Here is a 26,949-nt window from a genome sequence, read left to right on the forward strand (position 1 = left end):
TGTTAAACTCCTCCAAAATGTTTTTTGCAGTATGAGTTTTCTCCACGGCAAACATGGCTAATGTTGCATGTTTCCGAGTAGCTTGAAAAACTGTGTCCAAGTCAACAACTGCACTTGACTTGTCTCTAACCCCTGCAAAAGACCCTGCAAAAGAGACCCAGTGTGAAGTGATGCACATGTAATCAAGGGCTTGGCAACTGGTCCACATGTCTGTTGTCAAGTGGATAGTGTGAACAGCACTCTTCTGCAAAGCTGCCCCAACCACCTCCAGCACATCTTGATGTAGTGCTGGAACCGCAACTCTGGCAAAATAGGACTGGCTAGGAACTTTCCATTTAGGGCAGACTGTTGCCAATAATTCTAGAAACCCCACCCCTTCCACAAAAGAAAAAGAGAGAAGGTCCAGCGCTAGCATTTTAACCAGCTTTGCATTATACAGACGTACCGTTGGGTGGTTGCGTTCAAATGGCGCCTCCGACCAGGACATTCCGCGAATGGCGGGCTGGATCATTTTACGTGATGATGATAATGATGACGTCTTCAAACCAGTTAGGCCCAGTGATGTATTTTTTCACATTGGTGTCTCTCCAACACTATTAGTGTGCCTCATAGATGTTGCAGGGGTAGAGGGTGTGGGCGATACCACTGCAGTGCTGCTGCCAGGGGTACTGGGTGTACGAGAAAAAATGTCTGTCACTTCTTCGCTTCCCCCTGCATGATCAGATTCTCGTCATCATCAGATGCAATATCAATGGATACATTTGGATTTGTTTTTCTTTTGCCTTCCTCGATCTTCCTCATGTGTGTTTCCCAAATGATAGTGTGGTGCTGCTTGAGATGACCTCTCTGGCCTCTGGTACCATAGTTGGTACCAAGCTTACCCCGACTAACGCATGCTTTACAAATCGAACAAACGACCATGTTTTCTGCCTTTGCGCTAACAGTAAATAAGTCCCAAACTGGGGACTGGTGATGTCTGCTGAAGGTGGAGGTGCTACTTTGACTTTCAATGCCAGATGAAGTGGAGGATGGGCGAGGCTGAATTCGTTTCTATTGTTCACTTACAGCACCACTACTTGAGGTCGAGCTGGATGGAGGTCCATGCCGTCCCTTCTGACTAAAAAAGATGGAAGCTGTAGGTCGTGTTGGTGTTGTAGTAAACAGTGGTGGTACCAGTGCCATGCCGCCCATATCCCGCTCAGCAGCCATTCGGGATAGGGTGAAAATATCTGTCTGCTGCATGCCTGCTGGGGCGGGAGTGACAACTGTGATGACTGGGTCATCGTCAAACTGTTCATCAGCAGAAAAAGACACCACTTCTTGTTCATCGTCATCAGCCATAAGTCGAAGCTTTGCGGGAGCCTTCCTTTTAGGCTTAGCTACCTTTGTCGGCTCATGGCGTGACTCACTCTCAGACTGCGTTAAGCACAAGCAGTGGTTTGATATAGGTTATCTGGCGCCACTTAGAAAGTCTCACAGTTGATTTGAATTTGAGGTTTATATCTAACGGTGCTAAAAGGTAGAAGGAACCACTTCCTCGGACCTCGGATGATACCTACTCTTGAATAGCAATTTCCTGATGTGCCCCTACTTCTGGAGGAACAAGCGTTGTAGGCAGTTGTGCCACTCCATGAAACTCTAGTCGCACCTCTCCATGCACCTGTCCATGCGCATCTCCTTGCGGCTCTACTTGCGCCTCTCCTTGCGGCTGTCCTTACACTGCGGCTCTACTTGCGCCTCTCCTGCGGCTGTACTTGCGTCTCTCCTTGCGGCTCTACTTGCGCCTCTCCTTGCCCATGTACTTGCGCTTGTACTAGATGCACCTGGGTTTGTGGCTGTGGTTGTTGAACACTCATCAGCTGAGTTACACCCGGATGGTACTTTCTTGTGATGAGCCAAGATCATTGGTCGATGGTGATTCAACAACCAAAGTGGCTGCCGCAGCAGCACTCATGGTGGTCTTGGACCTAACTTGGCGTGGTGGCACTGAGCCCAATGAAGCGGAGGTGCTGCTTCACGCTTGGTCCCCGGCGGACACCGCTGCTGCTGCAGGCGTAGTTTTTTTCCCCCAAAAAGGTGTCACTGGGCACACCAGTCTCCTTGGTAGGTGGTGCCACTTGCTTCTTCTGCTCCTTCTTACTGGCAGTGGCACTGGCAACTGTTTTCGCTGAGGCACTTCGGCCAACTTTCTTTGGGGCCATCTTCTTGAGATGTCAGAACAGCAGGCCACAGTTGCACGAGTTGCAGAATTGTCTTGTCTATGGCCACACTTGACGTCACGTGACGTTGTGCTGCACACACCACTGCAGGACTTCTTCCTGGAACTGGTGGGTCTCTTGTACACCTAAAAGCAATGAAAGCCAGAGGAACATCAGTTATACACCCCAAAAAGTCGAAAAACACTCAAAAATCACCACAATCCCATGCCATACATGCCCTCAATGATGTTTAAATTCAAGACACCCCACAGAAAGACTAGGTCCATGCACCACTGAGTACCCCTGGGCATAATGGTTGAAAGCAAGGCAAACTGTGTGCAGGCCTGAGCACACTCCCTGGCTTCAAAATGGCCCCTTGGCCCTCACCACATGGCCAGGCCCTGCCTGTACCAGGCTTCAAAATGGCCCCCAAGTCAAGTACCCCTGGGCATAATGGGGGATCCACGGCCAGTGATGTGGTCGGATCACCACCTGGTCAGTTTTTCGTGGGATATTAGCAGTCCCTCCCTGTCAGGATTACAGTGACACACACCCGCAAGAAACGCTCCACGAACATCCCAAGGGTTCAAGCGCATTGTCCGAAGCGAGAGGCAACGCAATATCGCAGCCAAAGCCAAGTCTGCCGTAGTACCTGTTTGCCTCGGCTAGCGGAGTATCGCCGGAAGACGCGTCACATGAAGCAATGGACTACGAGCACCATCAGGCCCTGCGTGGACATGCACTGACACAGATAGTTTAAATGGATGCCGGGAACCAGAAACGGCGTCAGATATTGCCGTACCCTAGCAGTGCTAGTCGGGATTTGAGGAGCACGCGGCTGGCGTGTTGTCTCTCTGTGAATTACCTTGTGACTAATGAGTCGTGCAGCGTCAGGGGAAGCGAGCCTGTCCTCTTGTGTGATTCGACTCCGGGAACCGGCTCATTGGAGGGGGAGTTTGAACTTTGACTTGCAAGGCAACCCCCCAAGAAAACGGAGCTGCATCCGTAACTCTTGTGCCGAATTTGGCCAGTAGCTCGCCCTGCCTCAGCAAAACGGAACTTGAGCGGCATTGTCGGCCGCTGTTTAGCCCAGTGCCCTCCGTTGGCGGGTCACCAGGACGGTGGTTCTTGCGGAGGACGGTTGGTCCCTTGGTTCGCTCGGCATTGTCGACCGAGGGGGTTCCGTGGTGAATTTCTGGAAGGCAAGGGTATCGTTGACATTTTCATTATATTATATGTTGTATGATTTCATGTGCACTAGTGGCGTAATAAACCAGCACAGCTAATTTCATCATAACGTGAATGTTGTTCTTCCTGAAGGAATAGACTTGCTATTATTACAGGCACACAGTGGGCAACCCGACCCCGAGGTCACAAAGCATAACAAAATATCTGACCTTTACAACTAAAATTCCTCCGGGTCGGTGTAAAGAAAGATGGCTACTATGGAGGATGTTCTGGAAGCCTTGGCTGTGCTTAAGGCGGAACTGGACGTTTCCAGGCAGGAAACCCTGGACCTCAAGACGAGACTAGACGGGGGTCAAAGGAACCCGTTTGGTGCAGGGGCGGCACCCCCCCCTTGCAGTCCTCCCTTGTAGTGGAGCTGCCTATTTCAATACCCCTAGCAACACCGGGGAAATATAATGAGGAGGCAAACAAGGTTCAGGTCTTCCTGACGCAGGTGTCTTTGCATTTTGTGTGCAAACCCCGGTCATTCCCCACCAATCAAGCCAAGGCAGCGTTCATGATCTCGTACTTGGCAAGAGACGCGGCACAATGGGCTGTGCCTTTCGTGAGCAGAGATGCCGCTCTACTACACGATTGGGAAGCCTTCAGAGAGGAATTCATGAAGGTGTTCGATCGCAGAGCGGACAGAGAACTATTGGAACTGCGTCAAGGGAGCAAGGGACTGCTGCATTACCTAAACGCGTTCAGACTCCAGTGTCGGAAACAAAGTGGCCTGAATCTAAGAAAGCAGCGATCTTTCATCAAGAACTGAGCGATGAATTGAAAGACGTCATCGCTCAGATAGACCCACAGCCAGACACATGTGAAGGTCCGATAGGCCTGGCCCTGCGGCTGGAACATAGGATGGGAGCGCGTCGAGGCGACCACAAAAAGAAAGACAAGTCACCACTGGTGGGAAGCCAGTTGGGTACGTCTGATACACCCCCGTCTCTGGGGCTGGAACAAATGGAAATTGGAGCCATTAGAGCCAGCCTTACCACAACCGAAAAAGAGGCTCGACGCAAACAGGGACTGTGCCTGTATTGCGGGAAAAAGGGGCACTACATGCGTGAGCAACCAGCTAAGCCAAAGACCAGTCGGTTTCGTCCCAATGGGATGGTCTCTGCAGCAGTCGCAGACCCAGGGGCGGAAAACTGAAGGACTCCAGGATTATAGAAGGGGCTTCTCAGAGTCACAGTTTCATCCCTTCACTGCAGAACATTGCACAGTTGCAACAGGGACATCTGTTTATTTCCTTGAAGATACACGTTCAGGGAGTTTGGATTACAGCAAGAGCCATGGTAGACTCAGGGGCCACTGGATTGTGTATGGACGCGGATGAAGCCCACAGGATGGGCCTGCAGCTGTTACACAAGGAACAACCAGAGGAAGTGTACGCGGTGGACGGGCGTCAACTCATCTCTGGGCCCATAGCACAACACACCGGAGATGTACAAGCCCGGTACAAGGAGAACCACCAGGAATCGATAGATTTCAACATCATCAAGGCTCCGCAGTACGGAATCATATTGGGGTTGCCCTGGCTCCAGAAACACAACCCGTCCATCCGTTGGGATACCAAGACGGTTACCATGGATTCACCATATTGTCTGCTGCGGTGTATTCAGAAGCGGAATGGTGAGAAACCATTGACAGCAAAGTCGCAGGTGATAGCTACGGCAGCTGAAAAGGATGTGAGACGACCGAAGGTGTACCACAAGTACGGGGATGTATTCGATGAGGTACAAGTGGAAGTTCTACCTCCCCCTAGGCAATACGATTGCCAGATAGACCTGGTGCCAGGGGCTTGTGTGCCAAGAGGGCGTATGTACGCGTTAACGGAACTAGAGAATCTGCACCTATGCTCTTACCTTGACAACATGTTGAGCTTAGGTTTCATAAGGCCTTCCAAGTCACCGGCGGCGTCTCCTCTCTTCTTCATACCTAAAGCCAACGGGGAGAAAAGGGCCTGTGTAGACTTTCGAGAGCTCAATGCTATAACCGTCAAGAACCGCTACCCCTTGCCACTCATCAACGTCCTGCTCGAACAGGTGAAGTCAGACAAAATATACACCAAACTTAATCTAAAGGGAGCGTATCACCTAGTTCGCATGAGGAGTGGGGACGAGTGGAAAACGGCGTTCAAGACAAGATATGGCCTCTTTGAGTATTTAGTGATGCTATTCGGGCTCTGCAATGCCCCTGCTGCATTCCAGTTCTTTGTAAACGATGTGCTCAGAGAGATATTGAATGTCTATGTGGTGGTCTACATAGACGACATTTTAATATATTCCGACAACGAAGCAGCCCATGTCGGACACGTGTCACATGTCTTGGAAATATTCAGAAACAACAAATTGTTTTGAAAACTCAGCAAATGTGACTTCCACGTGCATACAGTCGAATTCCTGGGAGTGATGTTAAGCCCAGAAGGACAAGAAATGGCAGAAAGAAAGGTAAAGGCAGTAGAAGACTGGCCTGCTCCACAATGCGTCAGAGATGTACAATGCTTCATTGGCTTTGCCAATTTCTACAGGAGATTCATAGATGGCTTCTCTGGTCTTGTCACACCGATCACACAGTGTCAGGTCCAGGTCCATTGGTTCATTAGTTAGTTCAGGTACTTTCATTTTAGTTCTAGTTTCTGTAGTTTGCATCGATCACAAGGCTAGATTTACCCTTGGTTAGCTTAGGTATCACTTAGATGAGACTGGCGGTATTTAACATGGCCGCCAGGTCTGGTCGATTAGCGTTCTAGTCGTTCAGGCTGCACGCTCTTCATCAGCTGTGTTCGTGGCTCTAATCCAGTTTAGCTACGCACTTCAACTGACGAATTTGCGGGAAACGGTCGCATTCTTTGCCCGTGTTCCAGTTCTCGAGCGCTTTCCGACTTCGTACTTCAGATATTGGTTGTGAGTAAAACTAAATCAGCACACTCCTCTGCCGCTCGGCGGTAAGTTAATTTTGAGACTTATTTTCGGAGAAGATTTGAGTTCCAGGGAAAAGCTATCGAAAAAACAAGATAGCGAACTTGGCTGAACCTTCTTTCAGATATAGAGAAGGTATTTGAACTGAAGAGAAGGATGAAAAGAGACATTTGAGTTTAGAGACATAGCAAATGATATGAAGTAATATTGAACTATACTCTAGCTGAAAAATACGAAATCTTCCAAGACATATCTGAAGCTTTCCAGAGGAGTCAGTCAATATCTACATGTATGTGTGATTATATATATATAATATACTTACCATCTTTAGAGAAGGCGTCCTTGTATCAGCTTCAACAGTTCCATTGGTTTTCCCTAGAGGATATAAGGAAAAGATAAGAAGGTACTTAGAATTCCATTTAGGCTGGGTCAAACACTAGCGCATACTGTAAGAGATTGATTAGAGCACACAGTAATAGTTGTATATCTCTTTGTAGAAGTTCCAAACTTTGGTGATAGCGTCAATACAAGATTTATCTGAATTAGGAGAAACAGCTAGCCACTCTGCACACACAGGTATATATATATATATATATATATAGAATTGTTATTTAGTATAATTGTTTTCCTTCCAGAAATAGTAAAGTGAAGAAAGAAAAAGACGAAGTCAAGTGAAATAAGAAGCAGACGTGGTGTGTTTCTCTCTCTCATTCCAAATCCCCTTTCCCCCCTCTTGGATGCAGAAGTCCTTGTGACTTTGGTATCTAGGTAGAGGAATAGAGGAAATAGCATCGGTTCCAGCGGAAACACAGATTCTGATATCAGGTACTCGACACATAGCTGTTAAGGAAATCGCATCCGTTTGTTTGGTCGAACGAAGCCCATGAGGCATTCCTAAAGTTGAAGCAAGCCTTCATCACGGCTCCTATACTAGCACATCCGGACCCAAACCAGGAGTACATCGTTGAAGCGGACACCTCGTGTGTGGCGATAGGGGCCGTGTTATTGCAGAGACAGGCCAGAACGGGTATACTCCATCCAGTTGCTTACATGTCGCGGAAACTGAACGATGCGGAGAGAAACTATCATATCGCAGAAAAGGAGCTACTTGCCATAAAGGAGGCATTCACTGATTGGAGACATCTGTTGATGGGGGCTAGACATGTGGTGACGGTGTTCACAAACTTTCGGAACCTCCAGTACATGACGGAAGCCAAACACCTCTCTCCCCCCCAATTAAGATGGATGCTCTTCTTCTCTGGGTTCCATTTCAAGATCAAGTGCAGACCTGGTGCAGAGAATTGGAAGGCGGACGCCCTTTCGCGTCAAATCGAGGTGGCTCCACAGACTTCCTCGACGATCAGACCCCTTAATCCCCCTGACCACGATAATAGGGGCGATCCAACCTGAAGCTTTTCTTCAAGTAATACGGCGGGGTGTTCAGTCATTTGAGTGGAAGACATGGCTGCGTAGCCACAGGGAGCGGCCGGTGAGAGATGGAATTCCCGTAAGAGGGAAACAGATGTTGATCCCCACCCTGGGATTACGGAAACAAGTTTTTAGGTGATGCCACCATTCACCTAGTGCTGGTCATTTGAGAAATGGGAAAACAAGAGAATATCTTTCCCGTCAATTCTGGTGGCCGTCCATGAGACTGGATGTCAAGAAGTGGGTCGGGGAATATGACACATGTGCTACCATGAAATCAGCCCACCGCAGCCCACAGGGAATGCTGCAGCCCCTTCCGACGCCCTCGAGACCATGGGAGAGAATATCGCTGGACTTCATCGTAGGGCTGCCGCGAGATCAAGGATGCTCCATAATCCTAGTCGTGGTGGACTATCTCACCAAGATGGGGCATTTCGTGGCCTGTAAACAGGTGCCTTCGGCAGGTCAACTGGCTGTCCTCCTGTTGAAACATGTTGTGAGATTACACGGCTTGCCAACCGTGATCGTATCTGACAGGGGCTCGCAGTTCACTGCCCAGTTCTGCCCTTCATGTTCGCTCAGCCGTGTCCACAAGCTACCATCCTCAGACGGACGGCCAAACAGAGAGGCTCAACCAGTGCCTCAAACAATACTTGCGGTGTTACATTGAACAAGGCAAGGAGGAGTGGGTGGAACAATTGTGGCTTGCTGAGGTCGCTTACAACAATGCCACACACTGCTCTACGCAGGTTTCCCCGTACTATGGCAACTACGGACATCATCCAAGGTTCCTTCCCTTCCTACACCCGGCACAAACTCCTGGGCCACCAGAGGCTACACGGAGAACGGCGCTCTTTAAAGGAACGCTGATACAGTTGAAGAGAAACCTCGACCGTGCCAAAGAAGTGTACAAAAAGGCGGCGGATCAACATCGGAGGAAGGGACCGGAGTATCAAGTTGGAGACGAAGTGTGGGTATCAACACGGAATTTACACTTCCGCAAACACAGCATCTTCCACCCACGGTACATTGGACCCTACCGGGTCAATAAGATAATCAGTCCGGTGAATGTACGACTTAGCCTGCCTTCACACATGTGCATGCATCCAGTGTTCCACATCTCACTCCTAAAACCGGCAGCAAGCATCAGAAGGCTGAAACAGTGTCCCGAGCTGGTGAATTCAGAAGTGGAATACGAGGTGGAAGGGATAAGGGACTCCAAGTGGTGCAGAGGCAAGTTGTGGTATTTGGTGACGTGGAAGGGCTTTGGCCCTGAGGAGCAGTCGTGGGAACCGGTATCTAGAGTGCAAGCTCCAAGGCTTGTGAGTTTGTTCCACAGGAAACATCCGATGATGGCCGGTCCTGTGGTGGGCCCGTGATGGGAGGGGGATGTACCGCTGGAAGACGCGTCACATGAAGCAATTGACTACGAGCACCATCAGGCCCTGCATGGACATGCGCAGACACAGATAGTTTAAATGGATGCCGGGAACCAGAAACGACGTCAGATATTGCCGTACCCTAGCAGTGCTAGTCGGGATTCGAGGAGCGCGCGGCTGGTGTGTTGTCTCTCTGTGAATTACCTTGTGACTAACGAGCCATGCGGCGTCAGGGGAAGCGAGCCTGTCCTCTTTCGTGATTCGACTCCGGGAACCGGCTCATTGTAGGGGGAGTTTGAACTTTGATTTGCAAGGCAACCCCCAAGACAACGGAGCTGCGTCAGTAACTCTTGTGGCGACTTCGGCCAGTAGCTCGCCCTGCCTCAGCAAAACGGAACTCGAGCGGCATTGTCGGCCGCTGTTTAGCACAGTGCCCTTCGTTTGCGGGTCACCAGGACGGTGGTTCTTGCGGAGGACGGTTGGTCCCTTGGTTCGCTCAGCATTGTCGACCAAGGGGGTTCTGTGGTGAATTGCTGGAAGGCAAGGGTATCGTTGACATTTCCATTATATTATATCTTGCATGATTTCATGTGCACTAGTGACGTAATAAACTAGCACAGCTAATTTCATCATAACGTGTATGTTGTTCTTCCTGAAGGAATAGACTTGCTATTATTACAGGTACACGGTGGGCAACCCGACCCCGAGGTCACAAAGCATAACACTCCCTGCGGGGCGGGAAAACCCCGGCCCTCCTCCAAAAAAGATTAATATCCAAGCCCTGGCCACAGCCTTGGCTTTATCATCCCCTGTCAAGGCCTCCAATTTAGAGGGTGCTGTAGAGAGATTCTCTGAATGGATCAGCAGGACCGTCAATTCTCTCCCGCAACCTTCTGCGAGTGGTCGCATATGGGACCCTCCTTCGAGACCATGGTTCACTGACTACTTAAAAACATTAAAGCTAGGATGCAAAAATTGGAACGGGCATGGCGCCCGGAATACTGCCCCCGAGCTAAGGCTGCTCTTCGCACCGCACAAAGAGAATACTATGCTGCCATTAAGGTAGCCAAAAGTAATTTTTTTGCAGAGAGAATTTTCAGAGCTAACAATAACAGTAAAGAGATCTTTGCTTTTGTTCGCAGCTTTATGTCACCTGTGGCTAAATCATCTTCTGCCCTCATCTCTGCTGAGTGGTGCAAGGAGCTGTCTACCTGCTTTATTGTTAAATTCAAACAATTCAGGCAAGCCTACGGCTTCCTACCCTGGCTCAACACCCCCCTACTTTGTTGTCACCACAGAATAACATGCTGAGTCAGCTCTTCGCGCATTTAGACCGGGCAGTAGATAAGGACGTTCTGTCCATTTTGAAATCCCTAAAATCGGGGTCACCAGCGGACCCTTGCCCTGCGAGGGTCCTGAGCGGGGTGGCAGAAATAATTGCACCTGTGGTGGGGGCCTTGATTAATGAGTCACTTCAAACAGGCATGGTGCCCCCTCAATGGAAACATGCCAAACTTCTGCCCCTTATTAAAAAACCTACGGTGGATCCGCTCCTATCATCCAGCTACCGCCCCATTTCCCTTCTTCCAGCCCTGGCTAAGGTGTGTGAAAAGGTGGCGTTCAGATAGTTGGAAACATTTGTGGAATCTTCGGGTGCATTGCACCCTGCTCAATCGGGCTCCCGAACATCCTTCAGCACCGAGACAGCGTTGGTGGAGGTTACGGAAGCCGTTAGAGAGTGTCTGGACGGGGGCGGCAGAGTGGCATTGATTCTGTTGGATCTCTCTTGCGCGTTTGACACGGAACCTCACCTCCAGCTTCTCACCAGACTGTCAGACATTGGTATTACGGGCAGAGCTCTTGCCTGGGTTAAGGCATTCTTGGAAGATTGGTCTCAACAAGTATGGATGCCCCCCTTTCACTCAACTGACAGTAAAGTGGCCACAGGGGTCCCGCAAGGGTCAACGCTGAGTCCCTTGCTATTCCACGTTTATATGACCCCCTTATTTACCTGGGGGAGAGAATGGGGGCCAAAATTATGGCTTACGCTGATGACACCCGACTTCTCTTCACCTGGAAGGGTGACGACCTCCAGACGGCTGAGGCCCAGCGTTGTCTATCCTGGGTTTTTGCCTGGCTGGCCCAGGCTAGCCTGAAATGTACTGAGGACAAATCAGAAGTGCTCCTTTATGGTCAATTTCCGATGGCATTCAGGGAATCTCTTTGGCCCAAGGGATTTACCTGTCCCAAGGGGGACTGTGGGGTAGCCAAGAACCTGGGGATCTGGTTCAGAGCCGATCTGAGCTTCCGCGAACAGATCATGAGACTCTCAGGAGCCTGCTTTGGCACCATGAAAGCCCTCAGGAAGTTCTTCCCCCTCCATCCTCGTGTCGCAAAGGAGGCTGTAGCCAGGGCGCTCATACTCTCGTGCCTGGACTACGCTAATGCCCTTTACATCGGCTCTCCTGGATCTCTCTTGGGGAAATTACAGGTTGTGCAGAACGCGGCGGCCAGGCTCCTCTTTGACATCTCGAGGAGACTAAGTGTCCGCAAGGAACTGAGTGATCTTCACTGGCTCCCGGTTGTTCAGCGAGTACGCTTTCAAGCCCTGGTCCTGGCACATAAAGCTCTCCATGGCCCCTGCCCCTCCTACCTGAGTGCTAGGTTTGCTTTTTACCTCCTGACCCGTCATCTGCGCTCTTCTGCGCAAAGGCGGCTGGTAATCGCTAGGTTTAAAAGAGCCCGCCTGGCAGGTCAGTCCCTGGCGGTGAGAGCATCCACCATGTGGAACGCCCTGCTGATTACTCTAAGACACACAAAAGAACTTACCACCTTTAAAAAACTTCTGAAAACATATCTGGTTAAACAAGTGGTGTAGCCGCCCCAGTCTGCTTGGTCACTGTTTTCCCTAACGAGCCAGGACACTCTTGAGTAGCAGTGCGCAATACAAATCCATATATAACATATAACATATAATGGTTGAAAGCAAGGCAAACTGGGTGCAGGCCTGAGCACACTGCCTGGCTTCAAAATGGCCCCTTGACCCCCACCACATGGCCAGGCCCTGCCTGTACCAGGCCTCAAAATGGCCCTCACCCACATGGTCAGGCCCCAACAACACCCCAAAAAGTCGAAAAACACTCAAAAATCACCACAATCCCATGCCATCCATGCCCTAAATGATGTTTAAATTCAAGACACCCCACAGAAAGACTAGGCCCATGCACCACTGAGTACCCCTGGGAATAATGGTTGAAAGCAAGGCAAACTGGGTGCGCGCCTGAGCACACTGCCTGACTTCAAAATGGCCCCTTGACCCCCACCACATGGCCAGGCCCTGCCTGTACCACGCCTCAAAATGGCCCCCACCCACATGGCCAGGCCCCAACAACACCCCAAAAAGTCAAAAAACACTCAAAAATCACCACAATCCCATGCCATCCATGCCCTCAATGATGTTTAAATTCAAGACACCCCACAGAAAGACTAGGACCATGCACCACTCACTACACCTGGGCCTACTAGCTAGTGAGGCTTTACAGGCACCCCAAAATGTTAAAAAAAAACAACATATAACAGTGAGCTAAAATTCCATGACCTAAATGAGAATTAATTTTAAAAACAAATCACAGAAACAGTTGTATCATGCACCCATGACTAACCCTGGGCCTACTGGATACTGTGGCTACCCACCACAATATATATTTTGTTAACGTTGTGAAAAAGTTTAGAACTGTAGTTGCCTCAACTGCAATGCCCCAAACAAACAACACCAACTTACTTGTAAAATCTCAAGTTCAAAAGTGATCCAAACTCCAAAGTCCAAAAAGTCCTCAAATACAAATATCCAGCAGCAGTCACAGAAAGTAATCCTTCCAGCTCCACAGCCAAATGAAAAGTGACCAGTACATGGACAAAGCACTGGGAGGAGCCTGCTGGACATGAACAGGAAGTTGAAGACTCTTGGGCTCATCCTTTCTCCCACCCTACCCCAAAAAATGGACTCCTGCACCAGAAAGTGCAGCCAAATGTCAATCTGAGGAGTTATTCTGATCAAAATCATCATTTTCACAAGGTTTATGCTTCCTGCGGTGGATTTCTTGTGCAGAATTGCAATTTTTGCAATTTTGGGAATGCGAGCTGTTCAAATCTCCCGCTGGAAGTCAGCTGCGCGCCGCATCTACATGTTCAGCATTGTTTATTCCAGCAATGCGTGATCGTGGGACTTTATGACGTACTCGCGTTGTCAAACTCTCGCCTTGCAAGATGGCAAGCCGCGATAACATAATTGCGTTCGAAAAACTCTTGCGCGATCACGTAGCAAGATTGAAAATGGCGCAGCACACACAAAACAGGGAGAAAAACAACTCGGCGGACTCAGAATCACGGTAAGTCAATGCGCGCGCGCGATATTGTATTTTTCAAGCGCGACCAAGCAAAATAATTCATAGCTTGCAAATTTGCGGATTATTGGGTAAATTTGCGCGATTCGCGGATCGCAAAATCGTCAAAAATCCGCAAATTCGCCCGGGAAAACGGATTGAACGCCCATACTTACTAAGGAGCTAGGTGTGCCTTTTGCTTCTGACAAGACTGAGGGTCCACGTACCTCATGGACTTTCTTGGGCATTGAAATTGATACGCTGGCTATGGTGGCGCGGCTGCCCACGAACAAGGTCCAGGAGATTTCGGAATTTTTGTTGCTAGTTGTGGGAGAGCGTAAATTGGAACTCAGAAAGGTACAGAAATTGTTGGGGTACTTGAATTTTGCATGTTGTGTGGTTCAAGCTGGTAGGACATTTTGTAGGCGGTTGGGTATGTCCCTTCCGGGGCGTCTCTTCCTCATCATCGGGTGCGCATTACAGCATCTGTCAGGGTAGATTTGTCCATTTGATTGACCTTTCTGAAGGATTTCAATGGCGTGTCCTTGGTTTTTACGGATGAGGACACGATCTGGCAAGTGCAAATTTACACAGATGCGGCTGGTGCCCACGGATTCGGCATATTCTGGGAGGGGCGCTGGTGTGCTGCCAGCTGGCCTGTTCACTGGCAGGGTCAAGGACGCAGTATTTCATTTTTAGAATTGTTCCCTCTGCTGGTTGCTTTGTACATTTGGGGTGAGGAATTCAGGAACAGAACTATGTTATTCCATGTGGATAATTTGACAGTGGTGGAATTGATTAACAAACAAAAAATGAAGAATTTGCGAAGCTGTTGCGTGCATTCATGTTGAGGTGTTTGCAGCTAATTATTGTTTTCAAAGCGAGGCATATTCCAGGGGCCACTAATTGTATAGCAGACGCTTTATCTCGATTTCAGTGGAAGGAATTCCGCAGACTGGCTCCTGGGGCAGATCTCGAACAAACGCCGATCCCACAGTACGTACGGGCCTGGGGGGAGTGAAAGTCGCCCAGTTGGTTGAAAATTCAGTTGCTGCTTCTACTCGGCGGAGTTATTTGCAAGCATGGAAGGAGTTTTTGAATTTTGGCAATCATTTCCCTTTTACTGATCGGGGGTTGTCTGACGAACAGTTTCTGTTGAGTTTTGTTTTGCATTTGGTTGACAAAGGTTTTTCACACACCACGATCTCGGGCAAGTTGGCTGGGATTTCTTTTTATGGGCAGCTGAAATGGGGGAGGGATCCTGTGGGGGGGATTCTGGTGAAAAGGGTTCTGAAGGGTTTGGGCAGACTACAGGCTGGTTCTAGGCGGCTGCGTCAGCCTATCACTTTTGATTTACTTCAGCAGATGTTGTACCAGTTGCATTCGTGCTGTTATGATGCTTTTGAGTGTAGCATATTTCGGCTGTGTTGTGTGTGGTTATTTTTTTGGGGCTTTTCGGGCTTCTGACTGTTGGGTTTGAGTACTAAGTCAGACATGAATAGTGACGAAGTTGTTGTGGAAAGGGATAGGTTGCGTCTTTGGTTGCGAGTTTCTAAAACAGACTTGTTGGGGAGGGGCAAATGGGTTTTCTTGGGTAGGAGTGGTTTGGTTTCTTGTTGCCCAGTTCAGGAATGGGAGGTTTTCACGGAGTCATCTTCTTTTAAGATGGGTGTTTGTAAAGAAAGTATCCTCAATCCAGGGTTGGTAGATGAAGTAAATCTTTATTGGTCATAAGTAAAGAGACCTCCAGCTCCTTCCACAGCTTCTTCAGTACTGTCTGCTATTCACATCATAACATTCTAAGCTCCTAGCAACATCCCCACAATTCCAATAAGCATAGATCCCAACACATAAGCATAGATCCCAACACATCTCCCCCCATTACAATATCAGAAGAAAAAATACAAATGAAATATCTAAAGAAAAAAAACAAAGCATACAAGAATAAATATAAAACTAAGGAGCATTACATTTTGCAACATTCCCACAGCTCCAAGCGGAACCATCATCCAAAATTAAAACATTTTTCTTCACTACCTTTACTCGCTTGGGTTGAGAATATTTACTTTCCCCTTTGGCTACAAAACCACACTTCTTTGTAACAACCCAATCTCCAACACATATATTCGGATCTTTCACCCTCATCCTGAGATTGTATGAATGTGTAGAATCACGCTGCCTACTGACAACACAATCTTTCACGCTTGATCGGTCAACCCACACACATTCCTTGTTTTTGAGCCAACCCGGAACCTCCTTCAAACCTGGCTCACGTCCCTTTAGAGAGACAAATGGAGAAATACCGGTGACTGAATGTGGAGTGATCCTGTAAGACCAGATCATTTTCTTAAGCTCCTCAGACCACATCAAACCATTCGCCAATGACAACTGTATGTTCTCCATCAACAATCTATTGATCCTTTCCACAAGGCCATTGGCCTGTGGCCTAAACAACGCAACCTTCTCATGACAAACTCCCATGCCATCTAAAAATTCCTTCATTTGTCTTGATACAAGTTGTACACCATTATCAGAAACCAAAGTTTTTGGAATACCTTCATTTAAAAATGTTCTCTCCAAAAATTGTATCACTCTCTTTGTGTCAATACTTTCAGTGGACTCTATTACGAACCACTTAGAATGATAGTCCACAAGAACCATTATAAACCTATTCCGAGTACCCAACTTAGAAATAGGTCCTAAGAAATCAATCGCTAATTTCTCCCAGGGCCGTACCGGAAATTCAACACAGGAAAGAGAAGGCTGCCTAACAATTTTTGTTTTATCGCTAGCAGCACACGCATGACAATGCCTCACCAGCTCATCAATCTCTCCATCCATTCCTGGCCACCAGTAAGATTCGCGAATCCTCCTTTTGGTCATGTTCCTTCCCAAATGACCTTCGTGTGCTATATTCATAATCTTTGATCTAAGATTGCACGGTGGCACCAATCGGTTTCTCCTCCACAACTTACCCTCAGATATACTCAATTCAGCTTCTACATTGGAAAAACTCTTCAAGCGAGTGTCATTGAGGGACTCCCTAGACCATCCTTCAGAAACATGTTTCATAACCAAGGGAATTATTTGATCATCTGCCATGCCAGATTCCCAATCACTTTTATCAAAAGCAAGAATCTCATCACAACTAATTATAGGATCATCCACATCAATCAGATCTACTAAGTCTATAGGCATTCTAGATAAGCAGTCCGCAATGACATTTTTCTCACCTTTCACATATTCCATCTGAAAATTGTACTCAAGCACTGACAAGATCCATTTCGATATTCTAGGGGTGACGTTACCTTCCAAACCTCTACCTCCTTTAAATAAATGCACGAGAGGTTTATGGTCAGTGCGCATTCTGAAGGGCAAACCCCAAAGAAAATATCTAAAGTGTTTAATCCCCCACGTGCAAGCGAGAGCTTCCCTCTCAATAACTGAGTAAGATACTTCTGCTCCCTGTAATTTTCTAGATGCGAAACCTATAATTCTTTCCACACCCCCAGATATCTGAGAGAGCACAGCCCCAAGACCCACAGCACTTGCATCAGTGGTAATGAAAGTCTTGGCTTTAACATCAAAATGCCCTAGGGTAGGTGCATGAATAATTCCCGCTTTCACACGCTTAAAAGCATCCTCACACACTTGATCCCATTCAAAAACCACACCATTTTTCATCAAGCGTCTTAAAGGCTCCACAACATCTGAAAAATTTCTAATGAATTTTGAACAATACTCGGCTAGCCCCAAAAAGGACCTTAGCTGATCCTTCGTCGTTGGTGTAGGAGCATCATTAATTGCAGAAATTATGCTTTTCTTTGGTTTAATACCTAAACCTGAAATTTCATGACCCAGATACGTCACACAATCCCTCTTAAGTTGACACTTTTCCTTTTTTATGGTCAGACCATTAATTTCCATGCGCTCCAAAACTTCTGTTAAGATCCTATCATGGTGTTGACAATCCTTTCCAACTACCAACACGTCATCCTGAAAACATAATACATTCTCAATCCCCTTTAAAACTCTCTCCATTATTCTTTGAAACACTGCTGATGCAGAAGCCAACCCAAATGGCATCCTGCAATATCGAAATGCCCCCAGTGGTGTTACAAAGGAGGTAAGGTGCCTTGACTCTTCGTCTAAGTCAATCTGGTGATAGGCTGCAGACATGTCAATCACACTGAATATCCCACCCTCGTCGCCAATGTAAAGAAAGTATCCTCAATCCAGGGTTGGTAGATGAAGTAAATCTTTATTGGTCATAAGTAAAGAGACCTCCAGCTCCTTCCACAGCTTCTTCAGTACTGTCTGCTATTCACATCATAACATTCTAAGCTCCTAGCAACATCCCCACAATTCCAATAAGCATAGATCCCAACACATAAGCATAGATCCCAACAGTGTTTTTTTTGCCTTTCTGATGGCAGCCCACTTTCTGTTGCCCAGTTTTTGGCCGTTTTACGGAAAGTTCTGTTGGTCTTGGGGCAGAATCCTTCCCTCTTTGGCACTCATTCCTTTAGGATTGGGGCGGTGACTGAGGCTGCCAGGTTGGGGTGGGATTGGTCTCAGATACGCAGAATTGGGAGATGGAGGTCGGGATATTGCGAAAAGTATGTTCGGAAGCAGCCAATCTTTGTCTCCTGTTAATACTTGGTTTTCTCCTAGGTCCTTGGCACAGGATGGACAGAGCTAAAAGACGGGTATGGATAGTTGGACATTCCTTCTTGAATTGGGCCGCAGTCTCTGCTAAACGACAAATTTGTGGGAGATCTTTGGGTCTTAGCAGTTTAACACATGAGGTTTTTTGGCATGGTAAAGGGGGATGCATTGGGGGGTTGTTTCCTTTTTTGTCCGTCTTATGTAAGGAAGGGGGGGGGGCTCGCCGGACTTGCTGGTCATTCACCTGGGTGAAAACAACCTGGTCTCCTTATCTGGTTTGACTTTGATAAAATCAATGCAGATGGATCTGGAAGTCATCAAGGATGCCTGGGAGAGCACCATGGTGATCTGTACGGAGTTTGTGCCACGACTGCAATGGAATGGGGCACAGAATCACACAGCTATGGACAGAGCGAGGAGGAAACTGAACGGATCTCTGAGACTTTTTTGCAAGGACATGAGTATTTACAGCTTGGCTCATCCTCATTGAACGTCATTTATTCCGAGAGGATGGGTCCACCTTTCACACTTGGGTCAGTCGTTTTATTTATTGAAATTACGGGATCTAATTGCCAAGGTGCTGGATTTTCAGTTGTGGTGCTCTCAGAGTCAGTTTTAATTTGCTTTTTCTGGTGGGGCAGGAAAATTCTAAAGGTTTTCCTGGTTGGCGGGTTTTTAGTGGGGGGTGGGCCGCCTGGAGCGGGTTGGTCCATCCTCAAAGGGCAGTTAAAGGAAAGGAGGGGGTATCTGCAAGAGTTAGTTGATTCTGGGTTCTTTAGGGTTAAATTGGTGGGGGTTTACTCTTTGGTAAGGATGCTCAGTTATGATGAGAAGTTTGGTTTATTGAATAAATAAATGAAATATGTTGTTCAGATGTTTATTTCACACCTGTCTTAATAAAGTGGCCTTTCTTGCTTACTAAGAAGTCGTAGACAGTGAGTTCTTGCCCTTCTGCCTAAGTTCCAATCCGGAACTGACCTCCTTTCGTAAACAACTGAAAACGTTCCTGTTTATGTCTCTTCTAAATAGCACTCTCAGTCTCAGCGCTTGGACGCCTCAGGGCAGCTACGTGCGCTTTACAAAAATCATTTTCATTTCATTTCATAAATGCAGTTGAAGTCTTTTTCCTGGTTGTTTTTATGTGCCTGAAGAATCCGGAAGACAATCGAATTTCACGTTCACTTCTTGCCATTGCTGAAAGGGTATTTGTTGCCTTATCTATTTACAATTGTCTTCGTATAGAAAATCATGCTCCATCTTACAACACTTGAAGGCATGCAGGGAAGATGCCATTCAATCCTCCAGGTGGAAAAGGCACATGACCACCGTCAGAAGTTGTAAAAAACACATCTTTTAACTAGAATATTGCTGCTGAGTACATTAAAAAAAAAATTCAAACAGCTAAATTGAATTTGAAATGTTTAAAGGGCCATTTCACTTCAATACATGTTTGTCTAAATATCATTCGAGAGGAAGGATATGTCCCATGTGTAGTAACAAAAAAAGGGAGAGAAGGCTCCTTTTTATTAAAGAAATAAGAAAAAAATATTAGAGTAACACTAAACTGGCTTTGAATCTCACATAATTGGATACACGGTATTCCCTACCTTCAGAAACATGTCCTCTGTTCTAATATTATAAAACAAAACAATGACTCAAGTCGCAAGCTGGTATTTTGTTCAATCTACAACAGAAAGCACAATTACACTTCTCAGAATGAGCCACAGAAGGCTTCCGGATTTCTTGTTCTTTACTCATGAGCAGCCTGTGCCCACTGGGTCCAATGAGCGATAAGCTTCAGGCCGGCAGGCTGACTGATTAGTTCCAACGAGGGTTAGAGACCTTCACCAAAGAATACAACGTTTTTTTCCATCCACACCAGAATAATCTTGAGACAGTAATTACTGAAAAGTTGTTTAATAGTTACTTGTTCTAATTGCTGTACATATCGTTAAAAATCTGTACACATTAGAGGCTCATTCCAGGATCTTAACAGGCAAGCTGTGATGGGGCCATGGTGTTGTCATCTCCACAAGGAGAGAGAGGGTTGGAAAGTTACAATATCTGGCGGCAATTCCCTGTGAAATAATGGGGATTACAAGTTAGTTTGCCCAAAATAGGAAATGAGGTGCGGCCCCCGAAATAATGGATCGAATTCCGCATGCTTCCCCCCTTCAAGGGGTAGAACTGGCCCAAATCAACAAACATATATTATCTGCTGCAACTTGGAGCCTCCAAGCAGGTGGTAAATGTTGCAGCAGCTTTTTCTTTTGCGGTGGGAAAGGGTCTGGGAGTCTCAGGAGAGATGTAATCTTTTTTGTTAAGATCCTTTTGCCCCCTCCAACTAAAGGATGCAGGCAGATGAGGGCCAGGCAGCAGTGGTGGCTGGTGAAATTTGAAAGTGGTAGGGCGTAAAGTGTTCTTGACTTGCAAGGAGCGTTGAGTGTGAGGGAATATAAGCTTGTGGTGGCTGCCTAGTGACACAGCAAGGGGGCCTTTGGCCCTCGTCAATCAAGACAAATGGGCCCTGCTACCACCTGCTTCATTCTATAACAAAACATCCCAGCTGGTCTGCAGAATGACTCTCACACACCTACGACCACTGAAACTTTTACACTGTTCAAGCCCTTGTGGCTGCTGCCTGCAGTGGGGCCAGAGTATGTGGTGTGGAGTAACACGTCTTGCAGTTAGGCAGACCTGGAGGTCTAAGATCTAATATATTGCTGGTTTTATGTCATATGCAGGGCCACTGGAATTATGTGGCAGCAAAAGGCAACTTCTGTGATGTAATGCGACACAGTTTGTAAATGTAGTTGTACTTGTAAAGCACTCATGCCACTATGGAACCCTTCCTGGCTTTCCTGTGAGATGTCCACTCCTGGGCACCCCCAAGGTGAAGCCAAGCATCCAAGCACTGCTGGGGCTGTTGTGGAGATTAAGCAAGCTATTGCCCAGAGTCACAGAGTGGGACCCATGATTAGAATAGGCACCGAGGCGAGAATTATCAGGTCCGGGGAAATTGAGTCCAAGAGCCACCAAGGCAGGAATTGAACCCTGGTCCCGGGCCAGACCTCTGCATCAGGGTCTGCCACTCATTGAGCCACACTTCTTTTGACAGTATTACTTCTTTATTTTGTCATGTTCACACTTTTACATGACCTGGGCACAGATTTCACCTCACTAGTGCCAGTCTGACATCCAGATTCAGCAAAAAGGCATTGAATTAGTGAACTCTCTTGTCCTTTCAAGTGTATAAGAATACCAGGAATTACCATTATGGGGTTGAAGCAAATGAAGAGATTACATTAAATAAAACGGAATAAATTTCATCAGCAATTAACACCCCCAATGAACATATGTATCTTTCATCATTTATGTAGAAAATATTTTTATTTTCGAACAAATAATGTATACATTACCCTATGACAACCTTTATAAGAGCGTTTTCATTCATGCCAAAATGACAATTTATTTAGTGACAAATTATAAAAGAAACACACTTGTTTCTTGCTGCAAAACAATATTTACTCACTGCGACTTGGAAAAACTCATCTGATCCAATGATGTAAGGGGCCACATCCCACCCTTCTCGTCCCCCCCCCCCCAGGGTCCAACAGCAGCTCAAATGGAAGAAATGGTGATGCACCGAGGAGAAATCAAACCAGTCTCCACACCAACCTTATACAGTTCTTTGCACCTGAACCACAGGAGGACAGTGTTGTATCCGTGCAGCGTTAGCGTTATACCAGGCATGCACATGCCTAAAACACGACTACGAGGGTGGGGACGGGCCTACCAAGCTGCTGCACGACTGCTGGCAGTGTATATTAACCGCAGCCAAAAATAATCAGAGGCAAAAGAACAGTTGCGGCTGGCATTTTGGGTGGGGGGGTGAAAATGGGGTAGTCGTGCCGTGGTGGGGATGGGAGGGGAGGCGGAGGGGTTTAAGGAAAAAATAAAAATAAAATAAAAGTAAAACTGACCGCCCGCTTTTAGTGAAGTCCCTGAGACTCCCGCCTCCCACCGTCGCTGCGTTTGAATTCCTCTGGGCTCGTCATCAGAAAGGCTGCAGGCAGCCTCCCTCCCCTCCACCACAGCATTTTTGATTGGTCAGGCCGCTGCCTCACCTGGGTCATTTTCTCTCTGTATGCTGCAGCATACAGAGAGAACAGGGAGAGTGGGCGGTGTTGCTTGAGGGCAGGGGGGAGTGGCTTGCCCACTGTTGTTAATACTGACTGTTTGGCAGGCTGTTCAGGCTGCCCAAACAGTCAGTATTAACAACAGTGGGCAAACCACTCCCCCCTGCTCTCGAGCAGGACCGCCCACCCCCAACCAGGTACTTCTGCTTTCCTCGCCGTGCGAGAAGGCAGAAACAAATGGTAGTTATTACTGTAACAACTACCATTTGTTTCTGCCTTCTCGCACGGCGAGGAAAGCAGGGGAGCAGTCCCCAAACACCCCTATAGAGAAGCCGCCACTGCCGGGCAGAACAGCTGCCGCTGATAGCAATCCATGCGACTGTGGCCAATAAGAGCGATTCGCAATTTACCTCAATAACATTTTTTGGGTACGTTCGACGGCAACCCACTCTGATTTCCTATTTTGAGAACCGACCTGTTAGTACACAGGTTTGTTCTAAAAATACGTTTCTGGTCGCAAAAGACGGCTGTAAATTTCAACCACTTTTGAGACTAGTACATCCGACCCAATACTTCATCTGGGACACTTATGATCATGCAAGAATCAGTGCATAGGACCGGAAAATATTAACTATTCTAGTCCTTATCTACCGGCTGCATCATAGCATGTATTGATGTATCCAATGAGAATGTCCCTTCTGACTAATCAGGTCAAGGTAAAATATTTGTATTTCAATGGCCTGCCTATTTTATAGTGAATAGTAACATACACAAGGACAAAGAAGAAGAAAAAGAGGGAAGATCGGCATAGAACATTTCAAGCACCACACGCCCACAATGCCTGATTCTTTCCCAGAAGGCAGGCCTCAGAGTTTCTTGGCTGCATTGGCAGCAACAGTTTGGTCAGTAAGAAAGGGGCAGGCTAGCTGCGTAACATATTACAGTAGACCCAAGTGTTAATTTACTTAACAATAAACAATTTAGGAAACAACACTTCTCTGCTCCTCTCAACTTTTAAGAAAACACATAAATGTGTAGTTTGCAAGTATAACAATTTCTACTCTATTTTGAAAAAAAGCATAATTTCCCATGAGTTCATTCCATGTTCAAACTCAAAATAATGTCCCTATTAAATTTACTTCTGTTGAAAATCCTAAACTGTACCTGGTAAAACATACGTGGATGATTGTATTGTTAAATGTTTTAACAAAGTAGCAGCACAGAATTTTTATTGTAAATAAAAACATGGCTCAATATTTTATTTATGTTTGTTGTAGAACACAATTCCATAAGTGTCAATCAGCTTGAAAGTGGAGCACTTGAGACAAAGCTTCAAATACGAGAAGGAGGAGCTGTTGTTGGGATCTACACTCTATATGTGGTGAGATCCATAGCTTTGCATCTTGTATTCTAAAAGTCCTGCTTTCCCATTGTCTCAGGGATTCTGCTCCTACAAAAAACTGTGCACAGAGACCCATGATCTCAGTTAATTGTGGTGTACCAAAAAACTCACCTAAGTGCCTAGAAACCCTAACCATCTAGCATCAGTGTCACATTAGCTCTTTGTCCTATAGCAATAGAACAAATGATTAGACAACCCAGAACACATGCGAAGTAGGTTATACTCAGGAATGGCGGGAAGCAAGAACACTCTTTCGTTATACTCTCGTGCCAGTCCACAACAGGAGTAAAAAGAGACACGGGGAAGGTTACAATATTTATTTTAATGACGTGCTCTAAGATGCAGTATCTTTGCTAACATAAGCAGACATATGATTAGAAATAATATGATCAGCATTGTTACAATTCCATAAAACACAAAAGGAGAAAATATACTACAAAGATGGTGAATAAAGGTCTTATAGTGCCTAGTATAGCACCCTCCCTACCTAGGAACTATGTTTTATAAAATATAGAAGGTCTCTTAGGCTTGTTTGGGGTACCCATACCTCCAAGATCAGCAGGTGTGAATCACATCAGGATCTGCAAAAGCTCTCTGTCTCTCTAGAAAAACGGGCTTCTTCTAAGTGTCTGAAATCATGCTTGCAGTGCATTATTAAAGGCACCAGAATCACGTTGGCTGCGGCTGCATGTATGTTATGGCTAAAACGTGAGCCGATCAGCCCAAACAACAGCTACCTTGTTATGATCACATGAGAATGGCTTGTTTTTAGCATCCCTAGACTTACATTGAGACTCTAATCTGCACACAGTGTTCTAAAGTCTCCAAGGCTAAGTATTTCACGCAGCCTAACTTACAACAACATTTATACGTAGTGTCGTGTGCAAAAGCAGCGAAAAGGTAAAATGGCGGTTAAGCTTCTAATAAGCCTATGCTAACATTGCAATGCGTGCAACAAGGCCCAGCCCGAACTACACCCTCTTGCAGAATTGCCACAAGTGATTAAATTGCTGGCCTTGCTGCAAGATCTGGATTTTTTTATGGGTTCGGTTAGAAATTGGGTTTTTGGGCCCGACTTACGCAAAGGGCGCATTTTTATATTTTGTGCCGGCTCAGCAGAAGGAAACAATAAAATTGTGCCACATTATAGTGAATGTGCTTCCCCTGCACCTGAACATTTTCCTTCCTTCCAGGACTACCATGCCTCAAATGGTGGCCACAGGAAGGAAAAAACAATGATAGATGACCCATTCAAAGTCCTTCATTAGGACTGGCCCATTTTCTATAGTGATAATTATGGCATTGATAAAAGTTAGGCAGTTGGAATTTATTGGGCGTCATAACTTTGGCCAATCACAAGATTTTAGCAAATAAAAAGCACATTTTGAAGCTTTTCACACCAAAATCTGCATATTCCAGTAATTCTCAGCCCTTTTTATAGTTACATTTTATTAGATGAAACCTGACAATATTCATCTCACAGGGTTGGATCTTATGGCACCCAATAATTACTCAGTGTGATAGAGTCCAAATAACTCATAATTTCAAAAAGTGTGCAAACAAAGATGTGCAGTATTTAAAAATTTAACAGGCCACTCATAATAAGAGCATAACCATGGACGGGTGAATGCCACTGTTACCACGTATTCAAGGTGTGGATATACCATAGGGTCAAGGGTTTCAAACCTCAAAGCCAAGTGAGGTTTCTGCTGTAAGAAATTGTATTGTTGGTTGACTGGGGTGTGAGCCCTGGTCAAGCAACAACAACAATCCTTGTCAAGGTGAGGAAGCAAGCCAACCCTAAATTAACTGTGCTTAACACTCACCGTTAAGCCTGAGTGCTCTGTGCCAGGCTACCAGAGGCAATGTGGCAATGTGTAAAGTATTTGTGTGGAATCACATTTGAAGTGTTGCACAAAGTTAGAATAATAGAACGTTCTATAATGATTAAAACAAGACTAAAATGACAAAGATCCAATCTATAGAACCGGGGCTATGCAATTCTAAAGATTTTAGTGAAAATAGTGACAAAGCGCCAACTGTGGATATCTGGTTGTGCCACACTGGGGCAAAGTCACAACTTCAGGGTGACTGTGAAAATGTTCGGGCCAGCTACAGGGACACTGTTTGGCCCACTGAACAGAGTGCCTTAACTCTGACTTTGACAAACGTTGCAAGGATTGACGTTGAAGATGCATCCTGCAGCTGAAGCGATGTGTCCGTTCTGCTATCCGGTGAGGCTACTTTGCCAGAGCCTGTGTCATTGCAGGTGATCTTGTCAGTGGGGCTTGTGATGCAAAGTCCAGTGTCAGGGATGTGGTGTACATTTAAGGTGAGGATTTGGATCCAAGGAGCTGCGAGACTGCTATGCAGAGTCGGGAAATGTTGTTGAGGCTGCCTTCGATGAGGGGTGTGAGGGCCAGTACCTGCGTGTCGCACAGTGGTCGTTCCGGATGGCTACGATGTGATGTCTTTGCAATGGGTCCAATCCATTCAGCTGCGGTGATGCATCAGTTCTGCTCAAGTCTGTGCCACACAGCATAGGAGATGCGTCAGTTCAGTTGGATCCACAAAGGCTGGAGAAGCACCATAAGCCCACTTCCAAAGGTCCAGGACTTGAATGGCACCACTTGTCATGGTGGACTGATAAATGGCAGAGGTGAGGTGAAGGTGTAAGGTTTGTTTAAGTAGGTTTGTCCCAGAAGCTTCAGATCTGAGGCCAACCAACTAGCTCTTGAATACATTCTTGCCTGGGTGATAATGGACTGAGACTACATCTTTTGAACCCAGAGCACAGAGGGCGACAGGTTAGCACATTATGCCAGCAGTCCTTCAGAGCAGCAGTCGAGAAGAGGAACAAGTTACTTACCTTCGGTAATGATATATCTGTAAGAAACATTAGTTAGTTATATATTCCTTACCTTAGAATTACCCCCAGGCATCAGACTTGTTCTGGAAAGTTTTTTGTCAGCAGTCCCTCTGCGCGTCAGAAGGTGGCGTTGGTCGGCTCCGCGTTTGTCGTTGGCATTGTGTCGTCCGGATGAGGTAACTACTTAGACGCCGCCCTTGCGTGCTAACGTCAGTTCTGTACTCGACTTTCAGTGCCAGAAACGCAGAGCCATGCAAGACATTGACCACTGGTGCGGAAAACTAGTGCCCTGAAAGGATATCCTTAACCCTAGAAATCAGTTTGCATAAT

Source organism: Lissotriton vulgaris, chromosome 5 (genome assembly GCF_964263255.1).
Source record: "Lissotriton vulgaris chromosome 5, aLisVul1.2, whole genome shotgun sequence".
NCBI lineage: Eukaryota > Metazoa > Chordata > Amphibia > Caudata > Salamandridae > Lissotriton > Lissotriton vulgaris.